Below are 20522 nucleotides of genomic sequence, written 5' to 3' on the forward strand. Positions count from 1 at the left end.
GTACTTTACCTTAATGTTGGAAGGTTATTCTAAATAGTTTCAATAATAATGAGAATAATAATAATGAGAAATGTATTGCTATGTTCTATTCTTTTATTCCTTTACATTATTATTAGTATTAGCATTAATAGGTTACTAGACGTAAATATACAACAAAGTATAGTATATAATATTCAAGAATCAAATCTGTTCCAAGACCTTTCACTTCTAGATACCTTTTTAAAGATTTCATTGGTTTGTAAATTGCTTAATAATGTTACACTTACACTTATTATTTCTGCAACTCCACGTCTGTTATTGAAAAAATGTATGATACATAACTGTGAAGTCTCTTTTTGGCTCTTGTGTCCTAAATTTAAATAAGAAAAAACAAATGATTCAAGAAATGTGAGCTGGTGAAAATTAAATACTCAATTAATAAAATAATTACTACCAAAAGAGTATTTTATTAATTCTATACAAAAGATGGATTACACAGAACAGAATGCCAGAAATCATAGATTTATACACAACATACAGCATGAAACGATCATCAAAAAATGCTTTTTGTACACAATAACATCTTTCAAACGAAGTGAAATAGCCAATAAGTTCAATAAATATTATGCTAATAAGTAATAACTATAATTAATAATTATCTACAAGCTGTAAAAGGGAATAAAATAGTATATTGTTGAAATTAGGGGGTTATGGTTTATTACGTGTATTTATAATTTTAATTACTTTTTCTACATTTAATTATATTTTAATTTCTATTAGATTAGTTGGTGGTGTGGTTGTTAGTTTTAATCTGTGTACGTCAGACTATTAAGGAAAAACTGAAAGAAATATTAAATCTACAATCTACTTTATATAACAATATTTAATCAAGAACTGAATATTACTATTAATTTAATAACATAAGACCCAAAACATCTCCAAGTCCAGACAATACACATGCTGATTTTCTTAAACATGTTGGCAAACAAGCAAACTCACTACTTTTATCTTGTAATCTCATCTAAAATACAATATCTGTCTGGAGAAAATCTATCATAACATCAATTTTGAAAAGCAATTATTCAACTAATATCTTTTCGAGTTATCGACAGATACCACTTACTAGTATGATAGCCAAAATTATGGAAGAGATGATTTCATAGATTGAATTGGTTCCTGGAATCTAGTAACTAACTTTCATCTTATTGAGTTGACTTTAGAGAATTGCATTCAACAAATGGACAGAATTTAAATTTTAGTCAAGATATTAAAGATATTTTAAACAGAAAACAAAACACCTTAACAATTTTAATTTATTTTCAAGGATCATATGGCTCTGTAGATATAAATCACTTAAGAAATTGCAAACTTAGAGTGTCCATGATAAAGTGTTACACTGGGTCAGTGACTTGATTATTTGATTCATTGTCACAAATATATAAATAGAGACAGATTCATCTGGGCTTCCCACATTGTTGTTTTCAGGAATACATTTTCCAATATTAATGTCGATGGTCTAACTAAAGAAATAGATCTTATGATAATCTCATCATTTGCAGATAATATGGTTCCCTAGAACAAAAAATCACAGTCCACAAATATTAATAAACTGAGCCAAAATCCCAACAGACTTTTTGACTCTACTTGGAGAACTCAAACTTGCTCAATTAAGGGAAACTTTACTAATAAAACACAATCCCAAGTTATTTCAAAATGAATAGTATATAAGTTAACTTTAACAGATGATGTTAAGAAATGTGATACTTCTCCAGACATTTTAAAAATCATTAAAAACGATAAATGATCTGGTCAGTGAGTGACTACATACAGTATTTTTTTATAGATGGATCCTGTTTACCAAGCCATAGATGTAGTGGTGTTGTAGTACAATACCAGTATATTCCCTTTTACAGGGAATTATATTCAAACACTTGTTTGCCCCATTTTAACCGTGACAACGCTTTTTAGTTCTTTTAAACATTCTGGTTATTGTATTGTGTTTGTGTTTAGTGAAAGATTTTAGATAAGGGCGCAAATAGCCATAGTAGCTGACACGCCCTTTTTAAACGCCACTAACTAACTAACTAACTTCAAACACTGACTAATTTTGATAGTGAAAATTTAGATACACTTTTAAGCTTACAAAATATCCAGTATCAACTTCATAAATCTGAGAAGGCTGTCATACTATCAGATTCAAAATCAGATATTCTTGCTGCAGTATTGGACGTAACAGCATGAAATCTCAATAGTTTACAGTGTTTTAATATTTTAAGCAAAATGGTCGAATTACATCGACGACTGGTACTTCCGTGGATCCATGAACTTTATGGAGTAGCAAGCAAGTTAATTCAATTTAAAAGTATAAACAATTCAATCAGTTGAAATATACAGAAATTGATAATAAATATCATGCAAATTACTTCACATTACAAGCATAAACAATTCATCACTTGTGGTATACAGCCTACTATTTAATTTACAGCACATACAATTCATCAGTTAAGCTATAGGCCTACAGTCTACTATTCAATTTACAGCATATATAATTCATCAATTAAGCGAAACAAAAATATAGTATAATACAAAGTAAAAATAATACACCTAATTTAATAACTGAACTTCTATGAAAATCTACAGTGGAAGTACCCATATTATCACAGGCCATGATTGTCTCAAATATTTACTAAGAACTGATATTTCAGAATCTCCCCATGCCATTTCTGAAATCTCAATGAAGATATGGATCATTGTCTTGACTGTTTAACTTTACACAGCTTTCAATCATCTGGTTAAATATTGGAGTGCAAGATAACAAATGACATCAACTGCTGAACACTTGGTATCAATCAACCAACAACTTCATTACATTAAAGGGGAAAAAAAAACTGAAAGAATTAATTGTATATAGACACAACACATAAGACAAGGCCACTTCAGGACAGTAATTGGCAAGGCTCTGTTGTTTTAGGATTCTTATGTAGATTCAATTTCACCTGAAAGAAAAAAGTAGCATCTATAAGTATGCCTAATTATGAGAAATAAGAGAAATGGTTGCAATAGTAGTAGTAGTAATAGTAGTAATGATGATAATAATAATAATAATAATAATAATAATAATAATAATAATAATGACTGTAAAGTATGGAAATTAATATTGCAATGTAATATCAAAAGGTGATTTCACACCATCAACTCTTATCATTTAGTACAACAAATCTATTATATTCAGTTGCAATCACCAGTAGCTGTTCTATCCTCCATTTTGTTGTTGGCTGATTTTTCACAAGTCTGCTATGATATGCAGCACTATCCATGACAATAACGCATTGCCCTAATGTTCTCAGGTCAACAACTTCTCAACTACAGGGCTATTCATAGCACTATGGTAGTCCTGACTTTTCTTTCAATTGCATGAAAAAATTAAATCAGCACCTGCAATAAAATTATACCTGGGCATATAATTACGTCACATGAATTCACAGCATTTAAATAAAGAAAATAAAACATAACATAACATAACATGACATGAGATCCTCTTTGGTGAAAGGCTTTCCCACGTTTTTATTTAGTCACCAATTTTTATATTTTTGTACCCTGATTTAAAAAATTACTCTTGCCAAATTTATGTAAAATATAAATCAATATAACTTACCGAGTATAAATCCACCTTTCGTTCCGGCATCTAATCTTCCACCCTCATTTGTTGGTCTACGAATAACACCATTCATGTCACTGGAAACTTCACCTGGTTTATTTCATGAATAAGTGGGTGATCCTACTTAAAAAAACAGAGAGAGAAAAGCAATTCACATTGACACTCTAAGAGACACAAAAATTTTAAAGACAGGAAAACCGTTCAAGAATTTTATAACTAACCTCTAGTTATAATATGAAACTATTAATTGCAAAACATGTTGTTCCCACCTGAATTCATTACTAGTAAAAGGTAAAGGTAAAAGGTAAAGGTATCCCCGTAACATGCCATGAAGGCACTTGGGGGGCATGGAGGTAGAGCCCCATGCTTTCCATGACCTCGGCACTAGAATGAGGTGGTGTGGTCGGCACCACGCTCTGACCGCCTTTTACCCCCGGGAAAGACCCGGTGCTCAATTTTATAGAAGGCTGAGTGAACCTTGGGGCCGTTCTGAAAGTTTGGCAACGAGAAAAAATCCTGTCACCACCTGGGATCGAACCCCGGACCTTCCAGTCCGTAGCCAACTGCTCTACCAACTGAGCTACCCGGCCGCCGAATTCATTACTAGTAGCCTATATTAATTGCAATTTCATATTCCACATCAGTGTTAACCTATTTGTTAGTAAAAAATTCAATCACTCAATGTCTCACAATACATTGAAATTTACCATTCATAAAAATCCAAGTCTCATCCAAGAATACTACGGGTTTAGGGTTCTCATGCTCCACATTTCTTATAATTCTCTTAAAAACTTTCTCGTACATGTGTATAAGGATCCCCTTTGCTCCATAGAAATTTCATCTCTTTCAAAATTTTTTTCACCGATGATAAGGATACTCTAAATAAATATGTTTCATAATCATCATTCATATGTTCCAGAACTTTTGCTGCTGTTAGTACTTCCCCTGTAACAGTAAATGAAAATTATGCCATATTTTTATACATATGACTAATATCAGAATTACATTGCATAAATCAACACAATAATTCCTGTAACTTCCCTACCTTTATGTAACTTGTCATAAATAAATCTCGCAATTGCATCTTTCGTAAAATCATCAGCATCAGTCACTGGATGTTTACGTAGTCTATGTTTTCCTGGTGTCACAAGTGGGGTCCCCGTCTGTGAATTTGTTATCACTTTCCTAGCTCGTAGTAAAGCCAAGCTGTAATAACAAACAATAACATAAACTTCTAAAAATTGTTATATCATAAAATTCATGCATGATACCAACATTTACAACTATATGAATAGAAAATGATCAACATGTTAGGTTGGGTCTACGATAGGTTTAAGTAGGCTAATAGGCTATTTAGGTAATTCTCCAGAAAAGCTACATCAAAGAAGGCATAATTTTATTTTGTTTAATTGATTTCTGTGATATTTACATAGTGATGAACACGTGGTTTTAGTGCACAGCCACAAATACTTTTAGCACAAAAATCCTTTGACACTTACCTGTATATTCTAATGCATTGTTGTAGTCCCTCCCTCAAACTTGTTACTAATTACCAATATAACATGCGAGAGGTCCAGGACGAACAGAAATGGTTAGTTTCCCAGTAGTGCGTCCTCATCCTCTCGAGTGTTATATCTTAACAAGTACTTTGGGTGGGGTAGCTTTTCTGAAGAAACACCATATTTAATATTACTTAGACCAGTCATGAATAAATTATTCAGCCAGAGTCAACGTTCCTATGCTTTATAGAGTATATTATATAGTTATTATATAAAACTGAATTATTTTTAAGCACCATAACAGGCCAACATTCATGTAATATTTGTTGCAATATCAAGTTAATAATTACAATATGACTTGTACTTTCTTCGGCCGATGTGGCATGTAAATTGTGATCTGAACGGTTAATTTAATACCAAAAGAGAAAACTGGAAAATTACTTTCGTGCTGTTTGATTATTTGTTCGTCTAATTTGTAAATATATTTAAGCTATCACCTACTGCAGTATTACAGTATCTTAAATGTATTTAGTTTGGCAATATGAAAATCACTGACTTGATTAAACATTTAGGCCTAACCTAAAAATTTGTTTTGTTTGACCACAATCATGAAATTATTAGTGCAAACTCCTAAAACTGAATACCACTTTGAAATGTATGCTTAAGAATACTTACTCCTAATAATTTTCCTATTCTGGTTGTAATTGCTGTCTCAGTTAGCATAATTCCTTCTTCATTATCTTCTTTCTTCAACTCATTATACACGTGAACTACAGATTTCTGAAGCGTACTCTGAATGCCACACATTTTCTTCCTTGGAGGAGTCACTGCAACACTATTTCATTTTTTGACATAGTAATAAAAATCTAAACACGAATGAAATTCATTAAAATTTGAAATAATATTTCTATCCATTACCCACGTGCATTATCACGCCCAAGTATGTTATATTTATTCGTACTTATCTGACTATTCTTGAATTATAACCACAACGCAACACATAAAATAACTATTATGTATTAATATTAATACTAATATTGGTATAATCCAATAAACTGTTGCCAAGGCGAACTGTCATGGCGGACGCGCGCAAGGCTACTACGTAAATCAAATTAAGCATGTATGCATGGGAGCCAACACTACACTCCTTAGCGATAGCGATGAGAGAAAAGCTGCCATCATGTATTTGAAAAGGTAATAAGTTGTAACTGTATTAAATCGTGGACGTAGTTTACAGACAGAACACCAGAGTCGCAATGACACTATGCTTTCAGCTCAAGATACCCGTACGGCAAAGAACTGTACAACAAACAAATTATTACCCGGGTTCGAACCCCGAATAAATGCAATTCCAAAAAATATGTATGAGTATGACAGAAATGTAAATTGTTGCAAAACCAGATCATATAATCCACAATGACAGGAAAGGAAATACACTGAGAGCACATAGAGTGGACTGAGAGGACAGAGAATGGACTGAAAGAATAGAGCGTGGACTGAGAGGACATAAAGTGGACTAAGAATTCAGGCAAGGGAATATGAGTACAGAGAGAGTACTGGTTTGACTGTGAGTGAACTGAGAGGAAGCAGATGGGACAGAGAGGACAGAGAGTGGACTGAGTGCACATAGAGTGGACTGAGAGGACAGAGAGAGGACTCCAAGCTCAGAGAGGGGACTCAGTGGGCAGAAAATGGACTCAGAGGACAGAGAGTGGACTGAGAGGAACCACATTGGACTAAGATGAGAGAGAGAGAGTGGACGGAGAAGAAAGAGTAGACTGACAGAACATAGAGTGGACTGAGAGGACATAGAGTAGAGTGACAATTCAGAGAGTGAACTGGTGGGACTGTGAGCGGACAGAGAAGAACCAGATAGGACTGAGAGGAGAGAGAGAGTGGGCTCAGAGCACATAGAGTGGACTAAGAGCACATAGAGTGGACTGAGAGCACATAGAGTGGACTGAGAGCATATAGAGTGGATTTAGAGCACATAGAGTGGACTGAGAGGACATAGAGTGGACTAAGAGGACATAGAGAGGACTGAGAGGACATAGAGTGGACTAAGAGGACATAGAGTGGACTAAGAGGACATAGAGAGGACTGAGAGGACACAGACTGGACTGAAAGGATATAGAATGAACTAAGAGTATATGGAGTGGCCTGAGACAACATTGAGTGGACTGAGAGAACATAGAGTGGACTCTGATGACAGAGAATGGACTGAGAGCACATAGAAGAGACTGAGAGAACAGAGAGTGGACTGAGAGCACATTGAGTGGACCGAGAGGACATAGAGTGGACTAAGAGGACATAGAGTGGACTAAGAATTCAGAGAGTGGAATATCAGTACAGACAGTGGACTGGGAGAACAGAGAGAGGCCTGGTTGGACTGTGAGTGGACTGAGAGAACCAGATAGGACAAAGATGAGAGAGAGTCGACTGAGAGGACACAGAGTGGACTGAGAGCACATACAGTTGACTGAGAGGACAAAGAGTGGACTGAGAGGACATAGAGCGGACTTAGAGCACATAGAGAGGACTGAGAGGAAAAAGAGTGGACTTAGTGCACATAGAGTGGACTTAGAGCACATAGAGTTCACTGAGAGGACATAGAGTGGACTGAGAGCACATAGAGTGGATTTAGAGCACATAGAGTGGACTGAGAAGATATAGAGTGGACTAAGCGGACATAGAGTGGACTGAGAGGACAGAGAGTGGACTAAGAGGACATAGAGTGGACTAAGAGGGCATGGAGTGGACTGAAAGCATACAGAGTGGACTGAGATGACAGAGAATGGACAGAGAGCACATAGAGTGGACTGAGACAACAGAGAGTGGACTGAGAGCACATAGAGTGGACTGAGAGGACATAGAGTGGACTTAGAGCACATAGAGTGGACTGAGAGGACAGAGAGTGGACTTAGAGCATAAAGAGTGGACTGAGAGAACAGACAGTGGACTGAAAGGATATAGAGTGGACTAAGAGGACATAGAGTGGACTGAGAGAACAGAGAGTGGAGTGAGACCACATAGAGTGGACTGAGAGGACATAGAGTGGACATAGAGCACATAGAGTGGACTTAGAGCACACAGAGTGGACTGAGAGGACACAGAGTGGACTTAGATTACAGAGAGTAGACTGAGAGTACAGAGAGTAGACTGAGAGTACAGAGAGTGGACTGAGAGGACATAGAATGGACTTAAAGCACACAGAGTAGACAGAGAGGACAGAGAGTAGACTGAGAGGACACTGACTGGACTTAGAGCACATAGAGTGGACTTAGACGACAGAGGGTGGACTGAGAGGACAGAGAGTGGACTGAGAGGACAGAGAGTGGACTGCGAGGATATAGAGTGGACTGAGAGGACATAGAGTGGACTTAGAGTACAGAGAGATGACTGAGAGTGGACTGAGAGGACAGAGAGTGGACTGAGAGCACATAGAGTGGACTGAAAGGATATAGAGTGGACTAAGAGGACATAGAGAGGACTGAGAGGACGGAGAGTGGATTGAGAGGACATAGAGTGGTCTAAGGGGTCATAGAGTGGACTGAGAGGACATAGAGTGAACTGAGAAAACAGGGAGTGGACTGAGAGGACATTGAGTGGACTGAGAGGACATAGAGTGGACTGAGAAGACGGAGTGGACTAAGAAACACATAGAGTGGACTGAGAAGAGAGGGAGTGGACTGAGAGGGCATAGAGTGGACTGAGAAGACAGGGAGTGGACTGAGAAGACATAGGGTAGACTGAGAGGACATAAAGTGGACTGAGAGGACAGGGTGTGGACTGAGAAGACAGGGAGTGGACAGAGAGGACATAGAGTAGACTGAGAGGACATAGAGTGGACTGAGAGGACATATAGTGGGCTGAGAGGACAGGGAGTGGACTGAGAGGACAGAGAGTGGACTGAGAAGACAGGGAGTGAACTGAGAGGACTTGGAGTGGACTGAAAGGACATAGAGTGGACTAAAAATACAGGGAGTGGAGTGAGAGGACAGAGAATGGACTAAAAGGACATAGAGTGGATTGAGAAGACATGGAGTGGACTGAGAGAACATAGAGTGAAATGAGAAGACAGGGAGTGGGCTGAGAGGACATAGAGTGAACTGAGAAGACAGGGAGTGGACTGAGAGGACATAGAGTGGACTGAGAAGACATAGAGTGGACTGAGAGGACATAGAGTGGACTGAGAAGACGTAGTGGACTAAAAAACACATAGAGTGGACTGAGAAGACAGGGAGTGGACTGAGAGGACATAGAGTGGACTGAGAAGAAGACAGGGAGTGGACTGAGAAAACAAAAGTAGACTGAGAGGACATAGAGTGGACTGAGAGGACAGGGTGTGGACTGAGAAGACAGGGAGTGGACTGAGAGGACATAGAGTGGACTGAGAGGACATAGAGTGGACTGAGAGGACATAGAGTGGGCTGAGAGGACAGGGAGTGGACTGAGAGGACACAGAGTGGACTGAGAAGACAGGGAGTGAACTGAGAGGACTTAGAGTGGACTGAGAGGACATAGAGTTGACTAAAAATACAGAGAGTGGAGTGAGACGACAGGGAATGGACTAAAAGGACATAGAGTGGATTGAGAAGACATGGAGTGGACTGGGAGTACATAGAGTGGACTGAGAAGACAGCGAGTGGACTGAGAGGACATAGACTGGACTGAGAGGACACAGAGTGGACTGAGAAGACATAGAGTTGATTGAGAAGACAGGGAGTGGACTCAGAGGACATAGAGTGGACTGAGAAGTCAGGGCGTGGACTGAGAGGACATAGAGTGGACTGAGAGTTCAGGTAGTAGACTGAGAAGACAGGGAGTGGACTGAGAGGACTTAGAGTGGACTGAGAAGAAGGGGAGTGGACTGAGAGGACAAGGAGTGGACTGAGAGGACATAGAGTGGACTGAGAAGACATGGAGTGGACTGAGAAAACATAGAGTGGTCTGAGAGGACATAGAGTGGACTGAGAACACAGGGAGGGGACTGAGAGGACATAGAGTGGACTGAGAAGACAGGGAGTGGACTCAGAGGACATAGAGTGGACTGAGAGCACACAGAGTGGACTGAGATGACAGAGAATGGACAGAGAGCACATAGAGTGGACTGAGAGAACAGAGAGTGAACTGCGAGCACATAGAGTGGACTGAGAGGACATAGAGTGGACTTAGAGCACATAGAGTGGACTGAGAGGACACAGAGTGGACTGAGAGGACATAGAGGGGACTGAGAGGACAGAGAGTGGACTGAGAGCATAAAGAGTGGACTGAGAGAACAGACAGTGGACTGAAAGGATATAGAGTGGACTAAGAGGACATAGAGTGGACTGAGAGAATAGCGAGTAGACTGAGATCACATAGAGTGGACTGAGAGGACATAGAGTGCACATAGAGCACATAGAGTGGACTGAGAGGACACAGAGTGGACTTAGATTACAGAGAGAGGACTGAGAGTACAGAGAGTGGAGTGAGAGGACATAGAATGGACTTAAAGCACACAGAGTGGACAGAGAGGACAGAGAGTAGACCGAGAGGACATTGAGTGGACTTAGAGCACATAGAGTGGACTTAGACGACAGAGGGTGGACTGAGAGGACACAGAGTGGACTGAGAGGACTGAGAGGACATAGAGTGGACTGAGAGGACACACAGTGGACTTAGAGGACAGAGAGTTTACTGAGAGTGGACTGAGAGGACAGAGAGTGGACTGAGAGCACATAGAGTGGACTGAAAGGATATAGAGTGGACTAAGAGGACATAGAGAGGACTGAGACGACAGAGAGTGGATTGAGAGGACATAGAGTGGTCTAAGGGGTCATAGAGTGGACTGAGAGGACATAGAGTGGACTAAGAAGACGGAGTGAACTAAGAGGACATAGAGTGGACTGAGAAGACTAGGAGTGGACTGAGAGCACATAGAGTGGACTGAGAGGACATAGAGTGAACTGAGAAGACAGGGAGTGGACTGAGAGGACATAGAGTGGACTGAGATGACATAGAGTGGACTGAGAGGACATAGAGTGGACTGAGAAAACGGAGTGGACTAAAAAAACACATAGAGTGGACTGAGAAGACAGGGAGTGGACTGAGAGGACATAGAGTGGACTGAGAAGACACGCAGTGGACTGAGAAAACATAGAGTAGACTGAGAGGACATAGAGTGGACACAGAGGACATGGTGTGGACTGAGAAGACAGGGAGTGGACTGAGAGGACATAGAGTGGACTGAGAGGACATAGAGTGGACTGAGAGGACTCAGAGTGGACTGAGAAAGCAGGGAGTGAACTGAGAGGACTTAGAGTGGACTGAGAGGACATAGAGTGGACTAAAAATACAGGGAGTGGAGTGAGAGGACATGGAGTGGACTAAAGGGACATAGAGTGGATTTAGAAGACATGGAGTGGACTGAGAGTACATAGAGTTCAATGAGAAGACAGGGAGTGGACTGAGAGGACATAGAGTGGACTGAGAGGACATAGAGTGAACTGAGAAGACAGGGATTGGACTGAGAGGACATAGAGTGGACTGAGAGGACATAGAGTGGACTGAGAAGACAGGGAGTGGACTGAGATGACATAGAGTGGACTGAGAGGACATAGAGTGGACTGAGAAGACGGAGTGGACTAAAAAACACATAGAGTGGACTGAGAAGACAGGGAGTGGACTCAGAGGACATAGAGTGGACTGAGAAGACAGGGAGTGGACTGAGAAGACATAGAGTAGACTGAGAGGACATAGAGTGGACTGAGAGGACAGGGTGTGGACTGAGAAGACAGGGAGTGGACTGAGAGGACATAGAGTGGACTGAGAGGACATAGAGTGGACAGAGAGGACATATAGTGGACTGGGAGGACACAGAGTGGACTGAGAAGACAGGGAGTGAACTGAGAGGACATAGAGTGGACTATAAGTACAGGGCGTGGAGTGAGATGACATGGAGTGGACTAAAAGGACATAGAGTGGATTCAGAAGACATGGAGTGGACTGAGAGTACATAGAGTGGAATGAGAAGACAGGGAGTGGACTGAGAGGACATAGAGTGGACTGAGAAGACAGGGAGTGGACTGAGAGGACATAGAGTGGACTGAGAACACAGGGAGTGGACTAAGAGGGCATAGAGTCAACTGAGAAGACAGCGAATGGACTGCGAGGACATAGAGTGGACTGAGTGGACAGAGAGTAGACTGAGAGGACAGAGAGTGGACTGAGAGGACATAGAGTGGACGTAGAGAACACAGAGTGGACAAAGAGGACAGAGAGTAGACTGAGAGGACATAGAGTGGACATAGAGCACATAGAGTGGACTTAGACGACAGAGAGCGGACTGAGAGGACGGAGAGTGGACTGAGAGGATAGAGAGTGGACTGAGAGGACAGAGAGTAGACTGAGATGACATAGAGTGGACGTATAGAGCAGAGAGTTGACTGAGAGTGGGCTGAGAGAACATAGAGTGGACTTAGAGCACATAGATTGGACTGAGAGGACATAGAGTTGACTGAGAGCATATAGAGTGGATTTAGAGCACATAGAGTTAACCGAGAGGACATAGATTGGACAAAGAGGACATAGAGTGGACTAAGGGGACATAGAGAGGACTGAGAGGACAGAGAGTGGACTGAAAGAATTTAGAATATACTATGAGTACATGTAGTGGCCTGAGACTACATAGAGTGGACTGAGAGCACATATAGTGGACTGAGAGCACATAGAGTGGACTCAGATGACAGACAATGGACTGAGAGCACATAGAGTGGACTGAGAGTACAGAGAGTGGACGGAGTGCACATAGAGTGGACCGAGAGGACATAGAGTGGACTTAGAGCACACAGAGTGGACAGAGTGTAGACTGAGAGGACATAGAGTGGACCGAGAGCACATAGAGTGGGCTGAGAGCGCATAGATTGGACTGAGTGTGGTATATGAGTACATACGGTGTCCCAACACTTTTACGGCAAACTGCTTTTGAAATATATCACTAATCAGTCTAATAGTTCTGTATGTAGCTCATTTGGTAGAGCAGGTGACAACGGACTGGAAAGTCCGGGTTTCGATCCTAGCTGGTGACAGATATATTTCCCTCAGCCTCCTATAAAATTGAGGACCGTGTTTTTCCCGTGGGTAAAAGGCGGTCAGAGCGTGGTGCCGACCTCACCACCTCATTCTGTTGCCGAGGTCATGGAAAGCATGTGGCTCTACCTCCATGCCCCCCGCCCAAGTGCCTTCATGGCATGTTACGGGGATACCTAGGATACCTTTGCCTTTTTACTGTACATAACTCTCCCCTCGCTTAGAAAGGAATAGTTTTGTATTGTGGCCTGCGGTACTGAAACTGCAAAATATTAATGTGCCCTTGTAAAGTACCTCGTGTAGGGCCACGTTTGGTAGCGAGCTGGTCTCCGTATTCCTGATGACGTAATCGCGATAAGCGAGTTATATTAACATGTACAAAAGCTGCTACTAGCGTACGAAAAACATTTGCTCTATATACATAAGCAGCACAAGTATTTTATAATCCCGATAAGGAGAACAAGATTCCACTGTATGGATGTAGTAGCAAGTCTTTATTTATGATAATAAGCTCATTCCCTAGTGTTGTGTACTGCACACATTCCTTACGACGTTCTTGAACGTTGAGCATATGTAAATTACGAATATAGATATAGACTATCGAAGTTGAGTATTGTGTGGATTAGTAGTTAAATGCCAATTATTACATTCTTGAAAGTTATATATTATATGGATCATACGAGGAGACAAAGAGGAAAGCAGAAAATAGGAAAGACTGTAGAATGCTGGGTGTGCATTGAAAGACCTACCCTTGGACAGAACGCTATGAATGTGTATATATATATATATATATATATATATATATATATATATATATATATATATATATATATTCATAGTGCTTCTGCCAAGAAGTGCAAAGGAGAATAGCAATGGCAAAGGAAGCTTTTAATAGGAAGAGGAGCATCTTCTGTGGACGTCTGGAGAGAGAACTAAGGAAGGGACTAGTGAAGTGCTTTGTGTGGAGTGTCACTATTCGTTCCAGTGCATTCTTTAGTAGACAGTTTCTTCTCAGGCAGAGACCCAGCCAATTTTTTTTTCTCTTCTTGATCAGTTTCAGCATTATTCTTTCACCCACTCTTTCCAACACAGCTTCATTTATTATTCTGTCTGTCCATTTCACACGCTCCATTGTTCTCCATATCCGTATTTTAAATGCTTCTGGTCTCTTCAATTCACTTCGTCGTAATGTCCATGTTTAAGCCTCACATAATGCCACACTCCACACAAAGCACATTACTAGTCTCTTCCTCTTCGTTTTTTATAGGTCGGCAGAAGTTGCTCATTAATGTATTAAATCTTCTTTTGCCATTGCTAATCTCCTCCTGACTTCCTGGCAACAGCACATATTACTGCTTATACTACACCCAGTTTATATAATTATATACATAGTCTAACTTGTATATGTTATTATTGTCACATAAAACCATGTGTTTTTCACTCCAAAGGCATAGCTAAGACAGAGTTATCACTAGCACTAGGACTTTCATTCCACTACCACCACCGCCATCATCACTATCACTAGCATCATTCCATCTGCACTTACTCGAATTATTTCGTCCATAGATGATTCGCACTGTTACAGAGGCAGGTGGCAAGTTTGGAGTTACTTGCTCTCTCAACCATTTCTCTAAGCTGGAGGAATTCATTTCTTGGTGGTAGTCACCAGTAGTTCAGCCACCTTTATAATTGAGGAGACCACCATCAAGAAATCAGTTTCGAAACCTATATCTACTATTATTAGCCTTTTTGACTTGTTTCCTTCTAACATCTTATCTTTTCTGCCACCAATTTTTGGAAATTCCAATCGGTGTCTATCGAAGACTCATAGAGACAATTTGTCTTTGCTCTGCTCTAAAGCGTTTAACTTTTGTCATATTCTTGCAACGCAAAACAATAATGTTCGGTCGTCCTCGAATGAGTCTTCGATCCTGTAATAGCTTCCACAGATATCTTCTCAGTACACTCCATGTCCTCTCAGTCCACTCCCCGTCTTCTCAGTCCACTCTAAGTCCTCTCAGTCCACTCCCTGTCTTCTCAGTCCACTCAATGTACTCTCAGTCTACTCCCTGACCTCTCATTCCACTCTATGTCCTCTCAGTCCACTCTGTGTCCTCTCAGTCCACGCCCTGACTTCTCAGTCCACTCTATGTACTCTGAGTCCACTCTATGTCTTCTATGTTTACTCTCAGTCCACTCTATGTCTTCTCTGTTCACTCTCAGTCCACTCTATGACCTCTCAGCCCACTCGCTGTCTTCGCAGTCCAGTCTATGTCCTCTGAGTCCACTCTATGTCTTCTATGTTCACTCTCAGTCCACTCTATTTCTTCTCTGTTCACTCTCAGTCCACTCTATGTCCTCTCAGTCCACTCGCTGTCTTCGCAGTCCAGTCTATGGCCTCTTAGTCCACTCCCTGTGTTCTCAGTCCACTCCATGTCTTCTCAGTCCACTCTATGTCCTCTCAGTCCAATCCATGTCTTCTCATTCCACTCTATGCCCTCTCAGTCCACTCCATGTCCTCTCAGTCCACTCCCCGTCTTCTCAGTCCAGTCTAAGTCCTCTCAGTCCACTCCCTGTCTTCTCAGTCCACTCAATGTCCTCTCAGTCTACTCCCTGACCTCTCAGTCCACTCTATGTCCTCTCAGTCCACGCCCGGACTTCTCAGTCCACTCTATGTCCTCTGAGTCCACTCCCAGTCTTCTCAGTCCACTCTATGTCTTCTCTGTTCACTCTCAGTCCACTCTATGTCCTCTCAGTCCATTCGCTGTCTTCTCAGTCCAGTCTATGCCCTCTTAGTCCACTCCCTGTGTTCTCAGTCCACTCTATCTCTTCTCAGTCCACTCTATGTCCTCTCAGTCCACTCCATGTCTTCTCATTCCACTCTATGTACTCTCAGTCCACTCCCTGTCTTCTCAATCCACTCTATGTCCTTTTAGTCCACTCTACGTCCTCTCAGTCCACTCCAAGTCTTCTCAGTCCACTTTATGTCGTCTGAGTCCACTCCCTGTCTTCTCAGTCCACTCTATGTCCTCTCAGTACACTCCATGTCCTCTCAGTCCACTCCCCGTCTTCTCAGTCCACTCTATGTACTCTCAGTCCACTCCCTGTCTTCTCTATTCACTCTATGTCCTTTTAGTCCACTCTATGTCCTCTCCGTCCACTCCCAGTCTTCTGAGTCCACTCTATGTCGTCTGAGTCCACTCCCTGTCTTCTTATTCCACAGTATGTCCTCTCAGTACACTCCCTGTGTTCTCAGTCCACACTATGTCCTCTCAGTCCACACTATGTTTTCTCAGTCCAGTCCATGTCTTCTCAGTCCAATCTATGTCCTCTCAGTCCACTCCATGTCCTCTCAGTCCTCTCCCCGTCTTCTCAGTCCACTCTAAGTCCTCTCAGTCCACTCCCTGTCTTCTCAGTCCACTCAATGTCCTCTCAGTCTACTCCCTGACCTGTCAGTACACTCTACGTCCTCTCAGTCCACGCCCTGACTTTTCAGTCCACTCTATGTACTCTCAGTCCACTCCCTGTCTTCTCAATCCACTCTACGTCCTTTTAGTCCACTCTATGTACTCTCAGTCCCCTCTATGTCGTCTGAGTCCACTCCCTGTCTTCTCAGTACACTCCATGTCCTCTCAGTCCACTCCCCGTCTTCTCAGTCCACTCTAAGTCTTCTCAGTCCACTCCCTGTGTTCTCAGTCCACTCAATGTACTCTCAGTCTACTCCCTGACCTCTCAGTCCACTCTATGTCCTCTCCGTCCACTCTGTTTCCTCTCAGTCCACGCCCTGAATTCTCAGTCCACTCTATGTCCTCTGAGTCCACTCCCAGTCTTTTCAGTCCACTCTATGTCTACTATGTTCACTCTCAGTCCACTCTATGTCTTCTCTGTTCACTCTCAGTCCACTCTATGTCCTCTCAGTCCACTCGCTGTCTTCGCAGTCCAGTCTATGCCCTCTTAGTCCACTCCCTGTGTTCTCAGTCCACTCTATGTCTTCTCAGTCCACTCTATGTCCTCTCAGTCCACTCCATGTCTTCTCATTCCACTCTATGTACTCTCAGTCCACTCCCTGTCTTCTCAATCCACTCTATGTCCTTTTAGTCCACTCTATGTCCTCTCAGTCCACTCCCAGTCTTCTCAGTCCACTCTATGTCGTCTGAGTCCACTCCGTCTTCTCAGTCCACAGTATGTCCTCTCAGAACACACTCCCTGTGTTCTCAGTCCACTCTATGTCCTCTCAGTCCTCTCCCTGTGTTCTCAGTCCACTCTATGTCCTCTTAGTTCCCTCTATGTCCTCTCAGTCCACTCCCTGCTTTCTCAGTCCAATCTATGTTCTCTCAGTCCACTCCCTGACTTGTCAGTCCACTCTATGTCCTCTTAGTCTACTCCCTGTCTTCTCAGTCCACTCTATGTCCCTTCAGTCCACTCTATGTCCTCCCAGTCCACTCCCTGTCTTCACAGTCCACTCCCTGTCTTCTCAGTCCACCCCCTGTCTTCTCAGTCCACACAATGTCCTCTTAGTTTACTCCCTGTCCTCTCAGTCCACTCTATGTCCTCTCAGTCCTCTCTATGTCCTCTTAGTCCACTCTATGTCCTCTGAGTCCACTCAATGTGCTCTAAATCCACTCTGTATGCTCTCAGTCCACTCTATGTCCTCTCAGTCCACTCTATGTGCTCTTAGTCCACTCTATGTGCTCTGGGCCCACTCTCTCTCTCCTCTCAGTCATATCTGGTTCTTCTCTGTCCGCTCACAGTCCCACCAGTTCACTCTCTGAATTGTCACTCTACTCTATGTCCTCTCAGTCCACTCAATGTCCTGTGAGGCCACTCTTTCTTCTCCGTCCACTCTCTCTCTCTCATCTTAGTCCAATGTGGTTCCTCTCAGTCCACTCTCTGTCCTCTGAGTCCATTTTCTGCCCACTGAGTCCCCTCTCTGAGCTTGGACTCCTCTCTCTGTCCTCTCAGTCCACTCTATGTGCACTCAGTCCACTCTCTGTCCTCTCAGTCCTATCTGCTTCCTCTCAGTTCACTCACAGTCAAACCAGTACTCTCTCTGTACTCATATTCCCCTGTCTGAATTCTTAGTCCACTTTATGTCTTCTCAGTCCACGCAGTGTTCTTTCAGTCCATTCTCTGTCCTCTCAGTCCACTCTATGTGCTCTCAGTGTATTTCCTTTCCTGTCATTGGGGATTATATGATCTGGTTTTGCAACAATGTACATTTCTGTCATACTCATACATATTTTTTGGGATTGCATTTATTCGGGGTTCGAACCCGGGTAATAATTTGTTTGTTGTACAGTTCTTTGCCGTACGGGTATCTTGAGCTGTAAGCATAGTGTCATTGCGACTCTGGTGTTCTGTCTGTAAACTACGTCCACGATTTAATACAGTTACAACTTATTACCTTTTCAAATACATGATGGCAGCTTTTCTCTCATCGCTATCGCTAAGGAGTGTAGTGTTGGCTCCCATGCATACATGCTTAATTTGATTTACGTAGTAGCCTTGCGCGCGTCCGCCATGACAGTTCGCCTTGGCAACAGTTTATTGGATTATACCAACGAGTTAGATACTATAGAGAGGCTAAAGACCTCTGATAAGCGCTCCCTGCGGAGGCCAACAGTACTATGGATCGTTCCCTAAAAAACATGGCGTCTTTAGTACCGCCAGCCTCCGCAAGGAGTGCTTATCAAAGGTACACTGTAACGAGTTGGTACATGTATTATATTTTTCAGATACATCAATATTTAATTTAAACATTTCGCTATAGGTTTTGTAAAAAATTGATTTATAAATGAAAAAGTAATAATTAAGACTTTAAAATTTCCAAAAATGTCTCATTCCCTCGGATTTAAATGAAATGTACCGTAAATCATAATATTCGTTGCTGGATAATTAAACCCTCTCAATACAGGTACCATGGCCGCAGAGAATTATAAGATAAGACGGACTGAGCATAAGCGAAATATCTGTATTAATAAGTTTGTACCATCAAGAGTTTAGTATTTATTGTGTTTATAGGGCCTACTCCAATTTTCTTTTTATTAATGCGTTAGGGCTCTTTTTGTTACCAAAGAGGAAAGTTAGCACTTGCATCACACACATTTTGTCATTATTGTTCAAAATAATGTAAGAACAGTTTTATTCTGCAAAAGCCTCTGCTTAGTTGCGAGACACGTGTGAGATCAATGCTTGTTTCAAATTATATTAGATTACACGATGTCTCCATCACGCGAAAAGAAGTGTACCTAGCTGTGGTTCCTGTTGTTTCTGATAACAATGTTAATCGTAAATATCTTATCGTTTCAATAAATGTGGTGAGTTATGATCATGAGTAACTTTCTATTAGTGTCATTCTTTAATTATTATGTTGCATGCTAAGAGATTATTTGTAGTTTTAATAATTTCAGTTTTCAAAAGTTCTCTGTGTTAATTCCAATTTCAAATGAATTTTTCTCAATAACTTAATTACTGGATATTTTTTTTAATTTTCGCCACTACCTTTCCTATATTTTACTCCTATTAGTTACATACGTCGTCTCTCTTGAAATCACCTGGTGAGCACTGAATTACATGATTTCATATTAGGTTAGACTAGCTGTAAGGTAATTAAATTTGTGACGAAGTCAAAAAATTATTTATTTTTCTTCTGCCGATTAAATTCATCCGTCTTTAGGTGCTTTGCTTTGGTTGCATCGAGTATAGCTTGTCATTTAATATCTGGGCTATATTTAGTGAAACTAATAAAACATAGGCCTACAGCTGTTATAAAACTTAAAGTTTTGTGTGTATTTTACTTTTTACTCATTAACATAGTCTTAATATGTAACTCAATTCACAATACTACTAACTTCATCACAGTCATTTCCTACAACATCCGAGCCACGCCCCTTTGTTTTGACTAACCGAAACATGGCGGACCAATGTTCAATTGTCTTCAACTTTCTGAGATCTTTGTCCTCTCTATAGTATCTAGCTCGTTGGATTATACCCTAATATTAATTAATTATTAATAAGTTCGAATTTCACTATCTTCCAGTAACCGGCTGAGAAATCTAGTACAATTTTAATTTCATGGAACTCCAGTACCGGCAAATATTGTCGATATTTGCCTCAGCTGCCAACATACCAGTTACAAAATCACTACCATTTATAGTATTTGTCAGTATCGAAATTCGAAACGAAGTTGGCAAAAGAAAATTCAACCTTCAAACTAGAAAATCACCATAATCCACTAGCATTTGTAGTAATGGGGGAAAAATGGTTAGGTTTCACCCTTAGGGTATCAAGTTACTTGGTCTTCCCTATAGTAGGTT

General features: G+C 41.2%; 1 protein-coding gene and 1 long non-coding RNA gene across 4 annotated transcripts in view; one reads left to right on the forward strand and one right to left on the reverse strand.

Moving 5' to 3' along the window:
• The window catches only part of LOC138714809 (glutathione S-transferase theta-1-like), a 57310-nt gene that overhangs the window by 1002 nt on the left and 35786 nt on the right, over nt 1-20522 (forward strand). The window lies entirely within an intron of this gene.
• LOC138714811 (uncharacterized) lies at nt 306-6161 on the reverse strand. 2 transcript variants are annotated; one of them, XR_011336091.1, is made up of 6 exons: nt 5812-6161; nt 4683-4843; nt 4345-4582; nt 3635-3757; nt 3222-3414; nt 306-2975 (listed from the first exon to the last, which is right to left on the reverse strand). It is a non-coding gene; the product is annotated as an uncharacterized lncRNA (long non-coding RNA). The 2 variants fall into 2 exon arrangements; XR_011336090.1 differs by having other exon boundaries at nt 3635-3760.

This window comes from Periplaneta americana, chromosome 15, assembly GCF_040183065.1.
Source record: "Periplaneta americana isolate PAMFEO1 chromosome 15, P.americana_PAMFEO1_priV1, whole genome shotgun sequence".
In the NCBI taxonomy this organism is placed as follows: Eukaryota; Metazoa; Arthropoda; class Insecta; order Blattodea; family Blattidae; genus Periplaneta; species Periplaneta americana.